The sequence below is a fragment of the Balaenoptera ricei genome, chromosome 9, assembly GCF_028023285.1.
Source record: "Balaenoptera ricei isolate mBalRic1 chromosome 9, mBalRic1.hap2, whole genome shotgun sequence".
NCBI classification, from domain to species: domain Eukaryota; kingdom Metazoa; phylum Chordata; class Mammalia; order Artiodactyla; family Balaenopteridae; genus Balaenoptera; species Balaenoptera ricei.
Window position 1 is genome coordinate 90,962,535 of NC_082647.1, and position 22,156 is coordinate 90,984,690.

At 34.0% G+C, this 22,156-nt stretch overlaps 1 protein-coding gene across 2 annotated transcripts in view; it reads left to right on the plus strand.

Moving 5' to 3' along the window:
- Positions 1 to 22,156, plus strand: part of LOC132371582 (cullin-1-like) — a 55,582-nt gene that overhangs the window by 29,050 nt on the left and 4,376 nt on the right. The window lies entirely within an intron of this gene.

Consider the following 22,156-nt stretch of genomic DNA (forward strand, 5'->3'; position numbering starts at 1 on the left):
AGAGAAACACCCAAATGCATATGACTGTGCCTAGATCAGAAAATATTCAAGGCACACAGAATGTGGAAATAAGCTCTAAAAACTAAGCTTGTCTTTTGTTCCACAAATGTACTGTAATATGCACTAGTCAAAATAAAATCTGTCTTGCAGAGCATTGAATTTTTCAGCAGCAATAATTATCTCTGTGTATTTCATTTTCTACTTTGGGAAAAGCTTATGATGCATGCAGAGTGTACATCTGAGTTGCACAGATGTGATCTAAATTACTCAGATGCCTAAGCCCTTTTATCTGGCCACTGCTGGGTCAATTGCCCAACATAGAAAAGAACACAGTGACATGAAAGAGTTTGAAATTGAATTGAGCTTACAGTCTAGTTTTGCCTTTGAAGACATTATTTAATGCAGTGAAGCTCTACTCAAAGTAAAAGGGATACTGTTCACTATTTTCTATCCTGTGTCCTAACCAAAGAAAATAAACAGCAAAAATGCTCTGACAGTATACATATAACTGATTCACTTTGTTATACAGCAGAAATTAACACAACATTGTAAAGCAATTATATTCCAATAAAGATGTTTTTAAAAATGCTCTGTTTAAAAAAAAAATGCTCTGACAAACATTAGGCTCAATTAATCAAAGTAATTGACTTATTCTCATTACTTAAAAAAATAATAAAAGGATGCTACACACACAAAAATATTTGTACCTACATAACAAGAGAATAGCAACAATAAAAGAAACATGAAAATTCTCCATTGATGTACAATTATTGCTGTGTGTGGGTATTCTACCAAAGAATGCTTAAGTTACAAGAAATCTTCAGGATTCAAATTCAGATTTTGTTCAAATTTTATCGGTATAGTTGATATATAAATAATTAATTCTATTACTTTGGCCATGTAACTATTACATTAAGTTGTTTACCAAATGACTACAGACTTCCTCATTTTTGCATTCTAAATTTTTTTTCATTTGCATATTTTTTTAAACATCTTTATTAGAGTATAATTGCTTTACAATAGTGTGTTAGTTTCTGCTTTATAACAAAGTGAATCAGTTATACATATACATATGTCCCCATATCTCCTCCCTCTTGTGTCTCCCTTCCTCCCACCCTCCCTATCCCACCCCTCTAGGTGGTCACAAAGCACCGAGCTGATCTCCCTGTGCTATGCGGCTGCTTCCCACTAGCTATCTATTTTACATTTGGTAGTGTATATATGTCCATGCCACTCTCTCACTTCGTCCCAGCTTACCCTTCCCTCTCCCCATATCCTCAAGTCCATTCTCTAGTAGGTCTGCATCTTTATTCCTGTCTTGTCCCTAGGTTCTTCTGACCATTTTCTTTCTTTTTTTTTTTTTCTTAGATTCCATATATATGTGTTAGCATACGGTATTTGTTTTTCTCTTTCTGACTTACTTCACTCTGTATGACAGTCTCTAGGTCCATCCACCTCACTACAAATAACTCAATTTCATTTCTTTTTATGGCTGAGTAATATTCCATTCCATATGTGTCACATATGTGCCTCAACGATCTTACAAATCAAAAGGGGAGACTGATATTTAACAAGTAATTACAATAAAGAATAAAAAGTATTATATTAGATGGAGTAGAGGGTTTAGTGGAGCAGAGAACTGGGAAACCATATTGTGTCAGGTGAGAAAAGAGCTCCTTGAAGATGTGATGTTTAACCTGAAATCCAATAGTGAGTATTTTTAGCCTTTTGATTCAAATCTGATGTGCAGTAACACCAGATGCAACACAGTTCATATGGCTACAGAAATCCAAGAAATACAAGAATGTCTTTGGGCAAAGTTTATGCTGAGAAAAAGAAAGAGCAAAAGAAAGAAAGAAGGAAAGAAAGAGAGAGAGAGACGAAGGGAGGTAGGAAGGAAGGAAGGAAATATCACTAAGGGATGTATGAGAGATTCAACTGGAAGTATGTTAGATGAAGAAGGAGGAGAAAGAGGAGGTGGGGAAGGAGAAAAGAAGAGCAGGAAGAGAAAGACAGGAGAAACAGGAGGAGGAGAAGGGCAGAAGGAGGAGGAAGAAAAGGAGAAGAAAGGAGAAAGGGTAGAAGGAGGAGACATCTCAAAGATAGCCTTGATACAAATCAATCTGAGGACAAAGTCCAAACATGAGAGCCTTTAATCTCTTTCAGATCTCTGATTGTCTAGATGTGTTTATTCACAAAAATATGTTTTTTGTAGGATTAAGAAGCCTATATTTTTAAAAAGCTTTATAAGGTATAGTTGATATAGTTGACATAAATACAATAACTTAGACACTTGTAGGTATACAATTTGATGAGTTTTAACCTGTATATTCATCCATGAAGCCATCAACACAACCAAGTTAATGACTATATAAAACTTCCAAAAAGTCTTAGTGTCCCACTGTAATACTTTACCCCTGCCTTTCCCTACATCCCTCACCCTTGTCGCCAGGCAACAAACAATCTGCTTTCTATAGATTCATTTGCATTTTCCAGAATTTTATATAAACAGAATCATACAGTACATACTACTGTATGTTTTTCACTTGAAATAATTATTCTGAATTGCTATTCAAGTTGTTGCAGGTATCAGTAGTTCATTCCTTTTTATTGCTGAGCAGTAGTCAATTGCATGGATATACTATGATGTGTTTATGCATTCACCTTTGAAGGGTTCTTCCGTTGTTTCCAGTTTAAGACTATTAAAGATAAAGCTGCTATGACCATTCTTGTACAAGTATTTGTATAGATATAAGCTTTCATTTCTCTTGGGTTAAATACCTAGGAATGGAATGACTAGATGATACAATAGGTGTATGTTTAATATTTTTAAGAAACTGACAAACTGTTTTGCAAAGTGGTTGTACTGTTTCACATTCCCACCAGCAGTATACGTGAGTTCCACTTCTTCCACACTCTCCCTAACATTTGATCAATCTTTTAAATTTTAAACATGCTAATAGATGTCTACTGATATCTCTTTGTGGTTTTAGTCTCCATTTTCCCAATGTCTAATGATATTGAGCATATTTTCATGTGTTTCTTTGGTGACGTGTCTTTTCAAATCTTTTGACTGTTTCTATTGAGTTATTTGTTTTCTTATTACTGAGTTTTGAGAGTTCTTTATATATTCCAGATAAAAGTTGTTTATCAGATATGTGATTCTTGGTGGGGTATATTTAAACAAATATTTGCCTGCCTCAAGTGGAAAGAGAAATATTTAGAATATTTTATATTTATTTAAAATAATACAAAACAGAGAAAAAAAAATAAATTCAGAAGTGTTTATTAGAAATAATATATAAATATAAATTTATATATACATATGTATATGTATCTGTGTATATGTGAATACAAAGAAACCAAAAGAAAAGTCATTGAGCCAGTAAATTTTGTCTATCATTGGAATACAAAACACATGAAGAAAGAAGTGAGAAGTTGCTGCAGTAAAAGCTGTCTCATCCCCTTGCTTGATCCGGCCTTTCTCTCCTCTTATTTCTATGACTGATCATGGGTAGTGACCTACAGTTTACATCATTAGTTATTAATGACTTGGTTAAAATTTCCGGTTGTTCAATCCACACAGCCTTCTAAAGATCCATTTTAAGCTCCTATTAAAGACTATGCAGGAAAAAGGTTTACTATTTATGGAACAACCTTGAGCATATTTTCTGGCCGGCATCTTCAGAGGCAAGAGTTGCATCAGCTGCAGTTCTAAGTTTCAGTGCTTAATCTTACTAACTAGTCTAGACGATAACTCTTCAACAAGCAATTGATAAGCATGCTTTGGTGATGGCTAATCTAATCATTTAATGGGAAAACAGGAAAAAAGACTGAGATAGTAGTTTGTTCCCTCCCTAGGGGACAAAACAATATCAATAACATAGTTACCAAAGGACAATATATTAATTCAGATAGTTTTATAAATCATTTCCTTCCTAAGATAAAAATTAAAGGGTCGATAAACATTTTTATTAGAAAAGAAATTCAATTTGGTACCATGCTGTACAGCACACTAAGAAGATCAGTAAAATTACATGTCTGTATAATGGGATTTAAGATATCATAAATTTATCTGAGGAAAATGTGGGCATTGACTAATTAGTCTAGGGTTCCCATTATTAAAATTAAAATGTTCCAGATCTGAAGTTCATGATATTCTGATTCTAGTTTACATTCCACTTTGCATACTTGTGCAAAATAATGAGCATATATCAAAAAACAAATGAAAGAGACATAGACCATTTTACACTGCTGTTTACTCCTTCCACATAAGTTACTGCTGGTGTTTAGAGAGTATATTTCTGTCTGGCATTTCACTAGCCTAGATTCTGTTTTGTAGTCCTCTTTTTAGTTTTGACTATGTAAACCAAAGAAAAATTGATCTACCTCCTGAAGTATCTCTATTTTCTTTTCATTAAAATCTTGTTATCAAAACCTTTTACAATGTCTCTCTAATATTATCATCAGACCAAGTAGATAAGTAAACAAACCAGATGCACACTTCCAAAAAATATACCAAATGCACATTTCTAAAGAATAATATCCATAAAAACCCTGAAATTGCATTCTTAGAGAAAACTCAACAATAGTAATAAATCATAACTACAGTAACACATTCAGTCACTTCCCAATAAGTTTACTTTTCAGAAAAGAGTAATATTTAATTTCACAAAAACACATTTAACATGTTTTTTGTTTTGTTGTTTGAATTAAATAATTTTGTCTCCACTTTGACATCAGAAGTACCAAATGTAAAAGCTGGAAACAAACTTACAAATAGTTAATCTAGCTATTGAATCCAGAAAGCTAGCATATGGAGTTCAAAAAAGAAATTAAAACCTACAGAAGCTAAAGAATATTGTTCAATATTGCAAAATCTTATTTCTTACCTTGGAAAAACTAAAGTGAATATGAATCAGTTTTGAAAGGTAGTACATTAGACTTTAGGCCCAAGTTCTCACCTTTATAAATGAGAGTTCTATGCAAAAAATATCTTTGATTACTTTAATAATTAAGCCTTTCTGTGTTGTGGCCCAAGAATAACTGATCTCATACTAAAAATTATTTTATAGGAATCAGTGTGTTCTAGAAAGTGGTCAGTGTGCTGCTCTTCTTCAACAAAACTATCCTTTTATCTAGCAGTTATCTTTGAAGTTAAAAATTGTTACGCATACCTATTTGTGGTATGTATATCCACACATCATAGTCTTACCCTAATACAAAAGTTTTATAAGCGTGTTTTATTAAGGGAAGAGGAGCAAGTTTGCTGTTTATGGTAACACTCTGTAAATAGGCCATAAATATTTGTTGAAAGAATGACTCATTAAGAAAAAAATTCAAGTAACAAGATGAAAATCTAAATTAACCTTTATGTTATTTGTGCCAGCATCAAATAAGCATATACTAGAAATAAGTTTGAATGTACTTTGAAGGCCTAGTCATTGGGTAATACAGAGTGACTTGAAAGAGTGAATATCATCAAACTAAGGTCAGCTTTGAAATAGGAGAGTGTGGCACCTGGGACACTGGGTTTCTGGCAAAGGTGTTGTGGGAGTTTGCCCTTGAGTGAACAAGTCTTGGCCTACAATGGCTACTCCAAACATCTATAGCTTCCTTATACCACACATCCCTTGCCCTGTCTGCCCAAGAAAATGTACTCATATACCAATTTTGTTATGCCAATTTCATCATATACATACATAAAAATAGATAACTTACTATATTAAAAGTTGTCCAAATTCATTTAGGCTTTGGCTATAAGTAAGAACTATTTATTTCTATGTTTTGGGTAAGAAAGAACATTCATTTATGGCAAGCCTACTTACTTGGACCCCAAACCCCTTCCTTCATTTCTGGAAAAAACTGTTTTCCTTGTGCTTACTGAACATGAACTTGGAGCTCCCTGGGTTCTGCCTGCAGAATTGCACTGTACTCTCTTTTCCTTTCTCTGACACTATTCTTCAGATTTCCAAAGGTACCTATACTCAGACAGCTTCTTCATGTTATTAACTGCTTTATCTCATGTGTATCCTCATAATTTCTATAAAAGCAGCCAATTACTTTTCCCCAATATCTTCCTTTCCAGCCTCACTAGTCTTCATAATTGACCTGAGTCTCACATGCATTTGTCATTGTTATTACTAGGCCAACCGAACTGTAAATGTTTACGTACTCTGTCTATAAAATGTTTGTACATTGGTTTGAACCTAGCCAAACGTGGTTTACTCCCAAAGCTCACACAATTCGAGGGGTGGCTTTTTTTAAAACTAAACTGCACCTCTCTGAAGTTCAGACTCTAACCTGACACAGCAGTTCTCCAACTGTAGTCTAGGGACACTTGGCTATCTCTGAGAATTTTAGGGTATCTGCAAGATCAAAATCATGCATAGGTAAAAGATCTATTCAGAGTTCTAGATAGACCAATGGATTTTATGTTGCAAAGTAAGAAATGTTTATTGAAATGGTTTCAAATTCCACATTACAACTAACATTTAAGGAACTACCGCTTGTTGAGTTTTTTAAACAGATTTATTCACAGATATACTTCACATACTATATAATTCAAATATTTAATGTGTGCAATTCAATGGCTTTTAGTATATTAACAAATATGTAAAACCATCTCTATAGTAAATTTTAGAATGCTTTCAATCACCACAAGAAGAAATCTCATATCTTTCAGCTATTATCCCCCTATTGTTCCATTCACCCCAGCCCTAAACAACCACTAATGTGCTTTCTGTCTCAATAGATTTACCTATTGTGGACATTTCATATAAATTTCATATAAATGGAACCATACAAAATGTCACCTTTTGTATCTGGCTTTTTTTTCACTTAGAACAATGTTTTCAAGGTTAACCCATGTTGTAGCATGTATTAGTACCTCATTCCCTTTTATGGTCAAATAATATTGCATTGTATGGATATGCCACATTTTGCTTATACATTCATACATTGATGACGTTTGGGTTGTTTCTACCTTTTAGCTATTATGCATAATGCTGCTATAAACATTCATATACAAGTTTTTGTGCAGACATGTTTTCTTTTCTCTTGGGTATATCACTAGGAGTGGAATTGCTGGATCATGTGGTAACTCTATGCTTAATTATTTGAGGAATTGCCAGACTGTTTTTCAAAGTGGCTGTATCATTTTAGATTTCCACAAGCAAGATATGAGGGTTCCAATTTCTTTACATTTTGTCAATACTTGTCAGTATGTGTCTTTTTGATTACAGCTAGTGGATGTTAAGTAGTATCTCATTGTGATTTTGATTTGCATTTCCCTGATGACTAATAATGTCAAGAATCTCTTCATGTGTTTATAGGCCATTTCTATTTCTTATTTGGAGACATGTCTGCTCAAATCTTTTGCCCATTTTTAACTTGAGTCAGTTTTCCTTTTATTTTTTAGTTGTAAGAGTTCTTTATATATTCTGGATACAAGGCCTTATCAGATATATGATTTGCAAAATTTCTTCCATTCTGTGGGTTGCCTTTTCACTTTTTTGATAGTGTCCTTTGAAGCACAAATTTTTTAAATTTCGATGAAATCCTATTTTTGCAGTTTTTCTTGTGTTACTCGTATTTTGATGTCATATATTCATGGCAAACCCAAAGCCATGAAGATTTACCCCTATTTTTTTCCTAAGAGAGGTTTATAGTTTAGTGCTTCCATTTAGATCTTTGATACATTTTGAGTTAATTTTCTGTATATGGTATGGCAAGAGTCTAATCTCTTTTTTTTTTTTTGCACGTGGCTATCCACTTGTCTCAGCACCATTTGTTGAAAAGGCTGTTCTTTCTCTCACTGAATGATCTTGGCCCTCTTGTTAAATGTCAGTTGACCACAGACACATGGGTTTATTTCTGGATTGTTAGTTCTGTTCCATTGATTTCTATGTCTATCTCATGCCAGTATCACTCTGTCTTCATTACTGGTGTTTTGTAGTTAAGTATTGAACTCAGGAAGTGTCAGTCTTCCAACTTTGTTTTCAAGATTGTTTTGGCTAGTTTGCGTCCCTTGCAAATCCAAGTGAATTTTAGAATCAGCTTGTCAATTTTAACAAAGAAGCTAGCTGTGATTCCTACAGGAATTGAGTGGATTCTGTAGATCAATTTGGGAAGTATTGCCATCTTAAAAATATTAAGTCCTCCAATTCACTTCTTATGTTTTGGGCATGTGTGTGTGTGTGTGTGTGTGTGTGTGTGTGTACTTGCTTTACAATGTTGTGTTCGTTTCTGCTATACAGTGAAGTGAATCAGCTATATATATACATACATCCCCTTTTTTTTTGGATTTCCTTCTCATTTAGGTCACCATAGAGCATTGAGTAGAGTTCCCTGTGCTATACAGTAGGTTCTCATTAGTTATCTATTTGATACATAGTAGTGTATATATGTCAATCCCAATCTCCCAGTTCATCCCACCTCCCCTTCCCCCCTTGTTGTCCATACATTTGTTCTCTACATCTTTGTCTCTATTTCTGTTTTGCAAATAGGTATATCTGTACCATTTTCTAGATTCCACATATATGTGTTAATATACAATAATGTTTTCTCTTTCTGACTTCACTCTGTATGACAGTCTCTAGGTTCATCCACGTCTCTGCAAATGACACAATTTCATTTCTTTTTATGGCTGAGTAATATTCCATTGTATATATGTACCACATCCTCTTTATCCATTCCTCTGTTGATGGACATTTAGGTTGCTTCCTTGTCCTGGCTATTATAAATAGTGCTGCAATGAACATTGGGGTGCATGTATCTTTTGGAATTATGGTTTTCTCCTGGTATATGCCCAGGAGTGGGAATGCTGTGTCATATGGTAGTTAGTTTCTTAAGGAACCCCCATACTGTTCTCCACAGTGGCTGTATCAATCTACATTCCCACCAGCAGTGTAGGAGGGTTCCCTTTTCTCCACAACCTCTCCAGCATTTATTATTTATAGACTTTTTGCTGATGGTCATTCTGACTGGTGTGAGGTGATACCTCCTTGTAGTTTTGATTTGCATTTCTCTAATAATTAGCGATGTTGAGCATCTTTTCATGTGCCTCTTGACCATCTGTATATCTTCTTTGGAGAAATGTCTATTTAAGTATTCTGTCCATTTTTTGATTGGGTTGTTCATTTTTTTGATATTGAGCTGCATGAGCTGTTTGTATATTTTGGAGATTAATCCCTTGTCCGTTGCTTCATTTGCAAATATTTTCTACCATTCTAAGGGTCGCCCATTCACTTCTTGAGTTTTTGATATAGTCCCAAAAAAGAATATCCACAATTATCTGGGATAATTGTGAAAAGACTCATAAAAGACTCCTCCCTTTTCCAAATATTTATCTTGTGAGGCTAAATTTTCTCCATTATTTCAGCTAAAATAAAGTAGTGATTGTAGAAACATATATGAGAATCCAGCTGTATTCTGTTAAGTTAGACATTAAGGAGATTTGCAAAAATGTAAATCTTACCCTGCTATTTTTTTTGTTTGGGGAAATATAATTATTTTTCACAAAATATTATTTATATAATATTAAATGGGTTTCTCGTTATTTTCCAATAGATTAATAAATTTTTTTTTTAATTCCTAGCTTCAATTCCAGTATGGTAAATATCAAAGATATATAACCCATGTAACCAATAAAGGGATCCTGAGACCAAAATGTGAACTGTTGGTCTAATACATGATGCCCTTCATTGATGGGTCTGGTCGACTTTTCTGTCCATATTCTCCAACACTGATCATCACACAACATTCTTTTCACATTGATCATAAAAAATTACTTGCAGTTTTTTCAATGTTTCAAGCTCTTCCAAACCTCTGAGGCTTCTCATCTGTTGATGCTTCTACCTGGAACGAATGCCCCATTGCTTTCCTCCCTCTTCTTGATATGCCAAAACTCCTTTAAAACTTGACTCAAGTCCCAAATATTCCAGATCTGACCTCTTTCCATGTGACCACTCTGCTCTGTTCTTTGGACTTTTTTTATTTCTTCTCTCTATCTAAATATTGTAAACTCCCTGGAGTAGGAAACTCCATTGTATTCATTTCTATACACATTGTTAGCACATATTAAGTGATCAATTAATATTTGTTAACAAATATATAATCCTATAATACCACAGAAAAATTGTCAAACCTATTAGAAAATAACCCCACACTCTATGTATTGTTGAATATTTTATTTCCTAAAAAGAATAAACACTTCTAAGCATAATTATTTAGAATTTTTAGAAATACATTTTTCCAGAATAAAAAGTACTACATGGAAAATTTATTAGGGGATTTTCCAATTCGTGAAATATAATCCTCTGATGTTCTGTTACCTTTGTGGTTTTCAGAACCATTATCATTCACATACAGATGCTAATGGCTTAGATAAATATAGGATAGCTTAACTAAAATAAATTATTTTTCTGAAAAATAAGATTATAAAAGTACCTTAATTAATTTAATGGGTACTGAATTATTTGCTTAGGATATGGGGATATAGTGGACTGATAGCCACCTCCCCTTTAACTAAACATATGTGAATATTTTGTTATGATTTCCCTGAAAAATCAGTATATTTCTTTATAGTCATAAATCTTCCTTTTCACATAAAACTTTTCAATTCCCCAATATCCATTTATAATAAAACTCTAAATTAGCTATATGGCTGCATTGTATTTTGTGAATAAGTTCAATGAAATCAAATAAATACTAAAGATACTATTTTAATATGACATGATTATACAGATTCAAATATCTTAGATTTGGATTTATGATTGCAAAACCACAGTAGGTAGTGATGTATATTACACTGTAATTAGTTTGTGACATGGGTATTATCTCTCTCTTTACCATAATAATGAGACTTGATGTATTTCTCTTTTTATAAATTCCTGAGAAGTCACTAGGTAGAGTACAGTTTGCATTTTGATGGTAAGGAGATAGCTTCAGAAAATAGGCTTTGGGAAGTCGTCTTCTGAAGGTCTCATCATCATGTTATGGGGACACAGGGAGGAATAAAGCATTTTGATATGGTTAAAAATTGATATCATGTTTTCAGAAAATAGTAGAAAATGCACATGTGATTATGAGCCCTAGGAAAGGGAAGATAAACAGTAATGAAAACCAGAAGGATTCTCACATTAAAATGGAGGAATGAATAGCAGATCAAACTCGCAAAAAAGAGTAAAAAGAGGGAGAAAAGGAAGAAATCTCAAAGTAAAACAAATAACATGAGATAATATAATAGGAATAAAATCCTAAAGAATTCACACTACAATGTAAAAGGGATGAATTATCTCCCTGAAATACATAGATCGTCATTTTGGATTATCAAACAATAAACGTGCTTAAAGCAATTGATATATAATGGTTGAAAATACTGGGATGGGCCCAAGAGGTACTCTGTAATTTCAAACAAAAAGAAAGCAGGGGTGGTAATATTAATGTCAGAAAAGGTAGAATATTAACTTAAAATAAGAATAAATTGCAGCATACAATAAAGAAATAGATAGTTTGAAGTAAGTTTCATAAACATATTCACCAAACAACATATCAGCTAAATATAAATTATTCAAAATTTATCTAAGCAGTGGAAGAGCTAAAATTCATAGAGGAGATCAAAAAGATAACTAAAGATCTACCATTTTTAAAAAAAGCTGGGTCAAAAGGGGTCAAAAGTTACAAACTTTTGCAAAATAAGTAAGTCCTGGGGATGTATTGTACAACATGGCAACTATAGTTAATAAACTATATTGTATATTTGAAAGATGTTAAGCGAGTAGATCTTAAAAATCCTCATCACAAGAAAAATAAATTTTGTAGCTATATATGGTGACAGATGTTAACTAGACTTATTGTGATGATCATTTCAGAATACACACAAGTATCGAATCATTGTGTTGTACACCTGAAACTAATACAATGTTATAGGTCAATTATACCTCAATAAAATAATTAATAATAATAATAAAAGCTGGACCAGCTTTATTCAAAGCTAAGTGCAATATAACTTCTAACAAAAATATAATTGCAATACCATTTAAATCAACCAGATCTTTTAATGAATGGAATGATTCCTAATTTAACTTTATTATAATATCTTAAGATAAGAGCAATACAAACAGGAAAACCTAGGGACTAACTTGACTTTTGACTATAGGTGCAAACATTCTAAATTAAATTTTAGTAAATTTAGGGGGAAAATATTCCATTCACAGTAATGACAAAAAGTATGAGAATTCATTTCACCTAGGTTGCCACTGATGCATCTGATTTTGGAGATACTAAAATGTGAAAGTAACATGCATGGCATCCTAGAATCAATGAAATATGATATAAGATGCCTAGAAATAAAGCTTTAGAAAAACATAAATCTTAAATTTTAAAAAACTATAAAATCTCACTGAATACTCAAACACATCCTTAGTTCTATTTACAACAGATTTTATATTTAAAGTTCCCCAATTGATTCCCACATACAGCCAAATTGGAGAACTGTTGGCTTTAAAGGCAGAAATGAAGGGTGTGGGAAGGGATATAGTCAGCTTCTTCTTTATATATTTTTATGTTGAAATATGTCACATACTAAAATCATTATTATATTGAATTTGAAATAGAATTTTCTTGTTATTTTCAATATTATATAAAAACAAAACTGGAGTGTATTAGTAATATTGGATCTGTAATTGGACACTTAAAATAACAGATAAAGAGCAAAAAGACAAATGAAAAATGAAGGTTTAGAGAGGAAAATAGGCTTCTGTGTCTCAGTCCTCACCCACAGAAAGGACTTCCTCCCTCTACACATTTCTTAATCTTCATGTTAATGAAGAACAATGGTTACTCCAACTTTTCATTTTTAAAAATTGAAAATATAAGAATGGGGTTGCCCAGAGTTTAGGTCCTAACTCTCCATTGATTGGGGTAAAATATGAATTATAAGATCCCTCTTCAAAAGAGTAAATTAAGGAAATTATGTTAAAAACTTGGAGGAAAAGGATTCCAGAGGAATAAAGAAGAGAAAGAGAGAAACTTGAGAAAGATGCAATAAAAGAAAATGTACTGTGTTTTATCCTTTAATAATTTTCAGCTTTTAGACTATCAGCTTGATAAAGAAGTAATTCTTAAAAGCAAGCTTGGCATTACACTTAAGCAGAATAGAGAATAGTGAGTAGTCTACATGAAATTAGTTTGGGGGTGCTAGGTGTTCTCCCCTAAAACATTTCCTTCGTATACTTCATAATGTCTGAAATGGTTCTAAAAGGGAAAAAAAAAAAAACTCTTCATTTCATAATTAATTAGAGGCACACCCCTTGGGAAAATTAAGTATTGAATAAAATTCATACAAGTTATAATAAAATAATATCAGATCCTCTGATAATTATAGGGAGATGAAAAAGATATGTTGTGTGGTGGAGGGGTTCCTGTGATGAAGAATGAACAGAGGGATCACAGCTGAGCCTAATAAGGCCACAGAAACCTCATGATTTGTCCAGGGCAGGCCCTACCCAAAAATCCTCAAGTTCTACAACATGCCAAGTGCTACCAAGAAATAAGTCCACAAGAAATAAGTTTCTCTTTTCATTCTCTCACGCTTGATTGGAGTGTTTGAAAAGAATAGAGCAAATGGCAAGGTAATGGGAATAATGTACTGAGTAAATAATATGTACTTCACAATACTCTGTGACTCATAGAACTCACTCCTTGGTGTCTCGTCACAGAACACAGACAACTATCTTAGCAGAGCACTGAAAAATCACCCAGGACATAGGAAAGGCAAGTCTGTCAGGTACCTTATTGCCAGTAAGTTTGTATCCAGACCCTCACTAGAGACAGCAGCGGGTGATAACATTTTATCACCGGCTTTCAGAAGGGATCCTGCTGGGAAAGGAACACAAAATAAGCTCTTCGCCTAGTGACAATAACTTGGCAGAACCTTGCTGGCTGAGATATAGGAAGTATGCTTTAAAGCAGTGTTTGTCAATCTTTTTTGTTATTACCTTTTTAGCCATTTTTCCTCTAACCTCTTCCCGTGAAATTTTAATACCACAGATATACTGTATATTTAATGATGGACGGTATGCATGTCTCTGATTTACACACAAAAAGAGTAAGATATTTTTCCTCCCCCAAGAACCATTGAAGGAGATATTGCTCCCATTGAGAATGTTTGTTTTATTTAGTTATTTTTTTAAATTTATTTATTATTTATTTTTGGTTGCATTGGGTCTTTGTTGCTGCACGCGGGCTTTCTCTTGCTGCGGCGAGCGGGAGTTACTCTTCGTTGCGGTGCGCGGGCTTCTCATTGCGGTGGCTTCTCTTGTTGCAGAGCACGGGCTCTAGGTGCGTGGGCTTCAGTAGTTGTGGCTCGCAGGCTTTAGAGCGCAGGCTCAGTAGTTGTGGCACACGGGCTTAGTTGCTCCACGGCATGTGGGATCTTCCCGGACGGACCAGGGCTCGAACCCATGTCCCCTGCATTGGCAGGTGGATTCTTAACCACTGCACCACCAGGGACGCCCTGAGAATGTTTGTTTTAAAGTAATATCATTGAATGTTATTATTATACGAGGCAGCTTATATTCTCTTTTTCCTAATTTGTGAAACTAGAATAGGCCATTAAAATTTGTTTTCATCCTTAAGAAAAAGACTCAACACCATGTTTAGGAAACTACTGTAGCAAAATCATTTAGATTAAGCAATTAAGGAGAATGAGTCAATTGGAGTTTTTCTGGCATGAAGTCAATTGCTGGGATGCTTTCACATCTTTCCCACTGCTAGAATTTGAAAGAAAATGTCTCATGCCTTTAGAAATCATCTACATATAATTAGTAAGTCATTTGTATTGCAAATACTCCATACTCTCATATAGTGGTTTAGAACGAAGAGTTGGGATTTTACAGAATCAAAGTAAACCAAAGAGGCAATTCTGCCTCCAGGATGGGATCACATGACATTTGCATGTTTAACCAAATTTACTTAAATGTTCTCCATAGTTAGATTTATTCTACTACACATTTTGAAAATAATATCAAGAAAAATACCGTATACGTCTTCTTATTTGAGCACACACACACACAAATGTTCCCTCCTCTCTTAGTAAATTATTTTATTCTTCTCTGAAATAACAGCTCTGCCTTCAGTACCATGTAATGGACTATGCCCTTTACTAGGTAGAGGAACAAGTTTTTATCCAGTTTTACTTGGAAAGAGAAGAAGTAAGAACGCTGCACCTTCCGTTCAGCACACAGCTTTATGCCTTCACCATGTATTCCCTCAGGGTTTTGAAGGCACTAGGAATAAGCTAGGTGAGCAGCACCCATACCAATAGAAAAAAAAAAAAAAAAAGCTAAAGTTCCATTAGCTGAAACTTTAAAGAAAAGAAATATAAAATGCAAATGAATGATTTCATCAATTTTCAAACTGTCATCTACTGATAGAATCAAAGCAGGTACTCAAAAATGTATGATGGAGCTAGGGGTTCAGGCAAACATGGTTGGAATTCCAGCCCCACCACTCACTATGTGACCTTGTAAAAGTTTGCTTTATTTTCCTAGGCTCTGAGGCTAATTCTATACAACTGGGTTAATATTAGTCCCAACCTTGAGGGTGGCTATGAGGATTGCAGAGCAGAAGTGCCAGGAAAATGTCCAACACACTGCAAGCATTCAAAAAGTGCTTGTTGTTGATAACAGTATTACCCTATTTTTCTTGCCTATTCTTTAATTATCCCCAATATTGCCTTGTACATAAGTACAGAGTAAATACATGAATTAATGAATATAATTATGATACAACTATATAGAACACCTAAGAATGGATATACCTAAGTTACATATTTTCTTCCTTCTTCCTTTGATTTTGGTCTTTAAAGACAAAGAGTCATGACTGTCACTATATCTAGAAATACAGGGATTAGATTTCATAATTTTTCCCTTGACTACAGATTGACTATTCTATATATATGGTGCTGAAAATCTCAGACTTTAGTGGTGATTATCAAGAATGAAAGTTGTCTAAAGCTCAGACGCCAATTCATGTGTTCAATATGTAGCATTCAAATCTTGAGATGGGAGTAGAAAAAATTAGCAAATAATATATATTTCTATTATGACATGCTACAGTTTTAATTTTTATGAATCTCATCATCCAGGAAACTGATAAATTAATTGGTTAGTTTTATGTCTCCCTGAAAATAGACTAGAGGATCTAAAATGATGTTTCTCAAACAATAATGGACAGATGAACTACTAGGGGATCTTGTTAAAATGTAGATCCTTATTTAGTACATCTGGTCTAAGGCCTGAGATTCTGCAAGCATGTACGCAATGCTGATGCTGATGTATGCAAACCACAGTTTGAAGGTCTAACATTTTAATATACTCCACACTGCTTGAGGTAAGGGATAAAATTGTTTTGAGTCACTAAACAGAGGTAAGTTATAATTTTTTAAAAAACATAATTTTATCATCCATTTGCTTCACAGGGCAAATTTTAAGCTCTTTCCATAACTATCAATAACTGTAAAAATAAAAAATGATGATACACAAGTGAAGATTATAACAGATAAGTAAAGACAAGTGACAACTAACTGTCACTGGTAGACTTTATTTAACTTTCACTAACAAGCCTGGCAAAAACCAAAAAGCCCTACTTGAAAGAGACTACTCAAATGTCAGTTTTTATGGAAAAAAACAAGAAAAACAGGGAGGGGTTGAATATATAAAATTATAATTAATATTAGAAGGCAAATAAAAAAGTGAGAAAATATTTGCATTGTATTTGATGGACAATAGGTCAGTCTTCCTAACTTATAAAGAGGTCTCAGATATAAAGACTTCTTAGGTAAAGAGGTCTAGTTTAAAAATGGGCAAATGATTTGAACTGGCCACCCAGAGAAGAATAAGTTTATATATATTTCAAAAATATAACCATACTAGTAAACTAAGAATTGCAAATTTAAAATACGATGCTATTTTTCAACTGTTGAATTGTGAGACTAAAAATTTTCATTCCCAATTTTATCAGAGATACAGTGAAATGGATACGCTTATACAATGTACTCTCATAATGTTTTAAAAATCATTTAGAAATCTGTATCAAGGACCTTAAAATAGTCATACACTAGATGTCCACTCAGGAACGTAGAAGATTTGCCATTCAGAAGTAGAGGCTTTCTCTCCTTAGTCCAGCCTAGATATAAAGAGACTAATTAATTCCTAGCCTTGGTGTTTGATGTATTCTTCTGTGGTCATGCTCTATTTGATTTTACTGAAAGCACAATAACATCCCAAAGACTAGTGTCCTGATGAGGGTCACAGGATCAGATGACTCACATGCCCTGGTTCATATCCTCTCAGTCCAGCTTGTTGCTCTGGCCACTGCTACAGCAACCAGCTACAGGCAGACGTAACCCAACAACACCTTGCCTTCTCTCCACTCTATCTTCTCTTCTGACCCACGGTTTCTCTGCCACCACTATGTGGGACACCTGCATGAACCCATTCAGTCTTTCTGACGCCTGTGCGAGCATGGATACATCAGGGAGTTAACCTCCATGGGATCACCGTAGGTCAGTGCAAAACAAAGTACAAAATTTCCATTGAAGCTGCTGATCTGCCCACTCTAACTGTAGAATTCCTGAACGGCCAGCAGCAGAAACCAATGCCAAGCCTTGTACCACTGGGACCCAGCCTTTCACTTTATGGCAGGTTGATTACATTGGGCCACTTTACCCTGGAAGGGCAGCAATTTTCTCTTCTCAGACTTGAAATTATCTCTGGATACAAGTTTGCCTTTTCTGCCTTCAGTGCCTCTGCCAGGAGCACAGCTCAAAAGCTTATACCTGATTAAGTCACATAGAATCTTCCATAATATAACCTCAGACCAAGGGGCCATTCTAAGAGAGAAGGTATGACACTGAGTGCCTGACTCTGGAATTCACTCTCTGGTCCTACCATACAGGGTGCCATCTTGGAAGCAGCTAGCATAATAGATTTTTGAAGCACCTGTTAAAATGTCTAAAGCATCATCTTTGGGTATCTGCTAAGATGAGAAATATGTATTGAACTAATGCCTGATATGCAACGCTATGGCCCCAATCTCTAGACTTACCCGGGACCATGAAATGAGGGGTAGAAGTAGAATTGGCCCACTGCATCACTCTTCACAGTGACCATTTTGCAGAATTTCTACTTCCTGACCCTACAAATTTAGGTTCTGCTGGATTAGAGGACATGAAGCCAAATGGGACTGCGGAAGGGAAGCAACAAGGGGAAGCTTCTTCCTGTGTACACTGTAAGGATTCCATTAAAGCAGAAGCTGGTCAAGGTTCCCTCATACCAGTGGAACAGTAGGCCAGGAAAAGAATTACCATATCGTTGGACACGATCCCAAGTACCATAAGGAGTGGCTGCTGCAATACAGTGTGGGAAGACAGGAGTGTATCTAGAACCTAGGAGTTCACTGCAGCATCTCTTGGCGTTTTCATGCCTGCTGATGAGTCTAATAGGCAATTGCAATAAACCCAAACCGGCAACATTAAAGCAACTGAGAGCTCCAGACTCTTAAACTCAAACTCCAAACTCAAGCCATCTAGACTGAAGTTCTAGTCAATGGTAAGAAAATTATAAAATTGGTGATAGATGAAGGAGAAAATAAATATTACTTGTACCTTTTGGACTAGCTGCAGCAGTGGAGACAGCACATTGTTCCATTAATATTTGCATATTAAATCATTGCATGTATCCTAGAAAGTTTTTGAAAAATAAATGTAACGGATGGTCAGCCAATACAATCTTTCAAATAGTTAGAGTGGTTGATGATAAGTGAGAGTGAGAGTTAAATAGTTACCCATTTTAAAAATAAGTTAGATAATGACAGGCAAAGAATATTTACACAGATCAAGGAATAAAAGATACCAGAAATAGATTTAAAATTATGTCAACTTACTACAAGATAAAGGTACTTCATGTAATTAGGGAAATGACAAAATTTTTCAACAAATGATAAGATAACTAAAGAGGAAGTTAATAAACTTGCCTCCCTCTTGCCTCTATTATTTTTAAAATGCTAAAGGGATCAAAGATGTAAATGTAGGATATGAAAATGATAAAAGTAATGGAAGAAATATGGAAAGAAAGAAAAGAAAGAAAAATGGAAGAAAATATGAAATAATGTAAGTGAACTAGAAAAAATATTGATCAACTCAACTACACAAAAATAAAATATAACTACAGAGCACAAATATCATAAATACAGTCAGGATAAAAGATAAGATTGTAAAACAAAAATTGTAACACAGACAATTATAGGAATAATTAGATTTAAAAGAGCTTCTAAAATTAAGAGAAAAAATCAATAGCCCAATTAAAATAAGCAAGGATATTAACCAATCATTCACCAAAAAATGGAAATATAAATGTCTTTTAAATGTGAAAAGATTTCCATCATCAATAAATTATAGTGCACATACACAGTGGTAGTTCTATATAAACTATGAAACCATTTCCAAGACACATTGTTAAATTTTCAAAAACAGGGTTAAAAACCAAGAATTTGGGGGCTTCCCTGGTGGCGAAGCGGTTGAGAATCTGCCTGCCAATGCAGGGGACACGGGTTCGAGCCCTGGTCTGGGAAGATCCCACATACCGCGGAGCAGCTAAGCCCGTGAGCCACAACTACTGAGCTTGCGCGTCTGGAGCCTGTGCTCCGCAACAAGAGAGGCCATGACAGTGAGAGGCCCGCGCACCGCGATGAAGAGTGGCCCCCGCTCGCAGCAACTAGAGAAAGCCCTTGCACAGAAATGAAGACCCAACACAGCCAAAAATAAATAAAATAAATAAATAAATTTATAAAAAAAAAAACCAAGAATTTTAAAATGAATATGTGTATATAGTGCCTACGTGTGTATATGCTTCTATATGCATAGATTATCTAGAGAGATACATAAATTATCTATAATCATGTTGCCTCTTGACAGGGGATGAAATGGGTACTGAAAAGGAATGATTACTTTTCACTACAAACCCTTTCATGTTTTCTGGATTTTGTACCTTATGCATTTATTCATTATTTTTAAAAATTGGTTACCTAAAAATCAATTATTTTCATCATTACTATGACTTTAGATATTCATTTACATCATTTTAATACTTCTTAGAATTCCAATATATATATATATATATATACACACAATAGTTTATTTAATCATTTCTCTATTGTAGAACATTTTTTCCTAATTTTTTATGTTAAAGATTTCACGTTTGTATATACTATTTTTCTTCGTATGCATGGTCTAGCCAAGCTGGTCTCTGCATAGTCTTTTCCTTTCCACTAACTCCACATGCTTTCCCCAGCCTCTTCTCAAGAGTTTTAAGTTCAATCTATCTTTTATACTCTATTTTCTTTTTCAGCTCTGGCCCTGAATTTTTTCTTTCATTTACTTCCTATGTATTTATTACTTCTCTGTACCTATTTTGCTTCATCAATAAAATAGGAACACCAGTATCAATCTCAGAGAGTATTTGTGAACATTAAATGAAATTAATGTGGGAAACATGTATAAGTGATGAAACACTACAAAAACATAAATTATACCATTCATATTCTGTTATACTTTATTATAATTATTTAAGTTACCATTTGTTGTATTAGTGTCACTGTTATATTGTTACCATTTTGTGTACCTCCTGCATATGTACATATTGTCTTTTTACTAGCTTGTCAGTACTTTAAAGAAGGATTCACTGTTCATCTTTGTATCCTCTACCAGTAGGTATAGTTGGCACCTTGCACTGAGCAGTCCTCAGTTGATAGGGCAATAAATGCAATAAATAAAACATGATTGATTCTAATACTTGGATTTGGAGTTATGAACTGTTCCATTAAAAAAATTTTAATTCAGCAATCAGAATATAAATGATAGTCCATAACTTATATATAATGCTGCATTAAGAGAAACGCTCAACGAAAGGGGACACCTTTCTTGCCCTGGTATGCCCCAATCCACCACCAACTCATATAAGTATGCATCTTGAAGGAGGCTATTGAATCTACTATAAGACACAAGTCAGATCCCAACTTCTCTATAAACCTCTCAGATACAATCACATTCTCTCTGACTTATTACTATGTCACCTATTTCATCTATGGACTTTGCTTTACCTATTGTCCTGCACATTATTATTCATTTACATGACTTTTTCCTCTAGCATATAATGACTCTGTGAGCACAGGACACATGATTTTTCATCCTCATATTCCCAGTCCCTACCACAGTGCCTGGCACATGGTACATCTATAAATATTCATTCAATTGAAATTAAGTTAATTTGAGGAAATGAATCACTTATATTGCATTATAGTTAAAAAATGAAAAGATTTTGCAGCAAATTTGATTTGGGGAAAATATATATGTTTTATGTAATTTTTGTCATAATAATATTTGTTATAAACTTAGTAATAATAAGAAAACCCAAAGATGATATATTACCATCAAGTACAGAGTTGAAAAGAAAAAGAATTGCACAGTGTCTACTTAATATAGTTCAGTTAACATCTGTTTGTGGTGCCATTAGTTGCTACCTACTGGCTAGTGTTCAACCATGATCAGCAAATTAAGAGGTTGTATTCCTGGTGATATGTCTGTTTTCTGCCTAATGGTGTATTAATTTAGCTGACATTGGCTGTCCTGATTAGAATCAATTCACACATCAGAACATTGTTTATTGAGCATGGCAAATATTTGCCTTAACTCCTTTGCTTTCCTGTCTTTAAAAAAAAGTAAATGATGCACTAAGAAGGCCTAATAAGAAAAGAAATTTAAATTATTCTGTTCAGAGCATCCCCAGTCCCAGTCTCTTGATTTTCAGATCACTAGTGGACTTCAATATATATATAACTTCTTAGATAAGACATTAAGACACAGATAAAACAGTTGTGTGTTTATATATGAAATTTATTAATGTTTACTTCTAATAAAATATATATGTAAAATTTATATCTTTATATATAAATATATATTCTAAATTATGGATGTTGATAAATTCATGAAAATTTTAACTAAGGAAAAAAAGCATAATTGGAGGTATAGATTATACTATAACAGGCATATTACTTTTGGCTAACATAAGAAGTTGGCCCTCAATTATAAATTCAT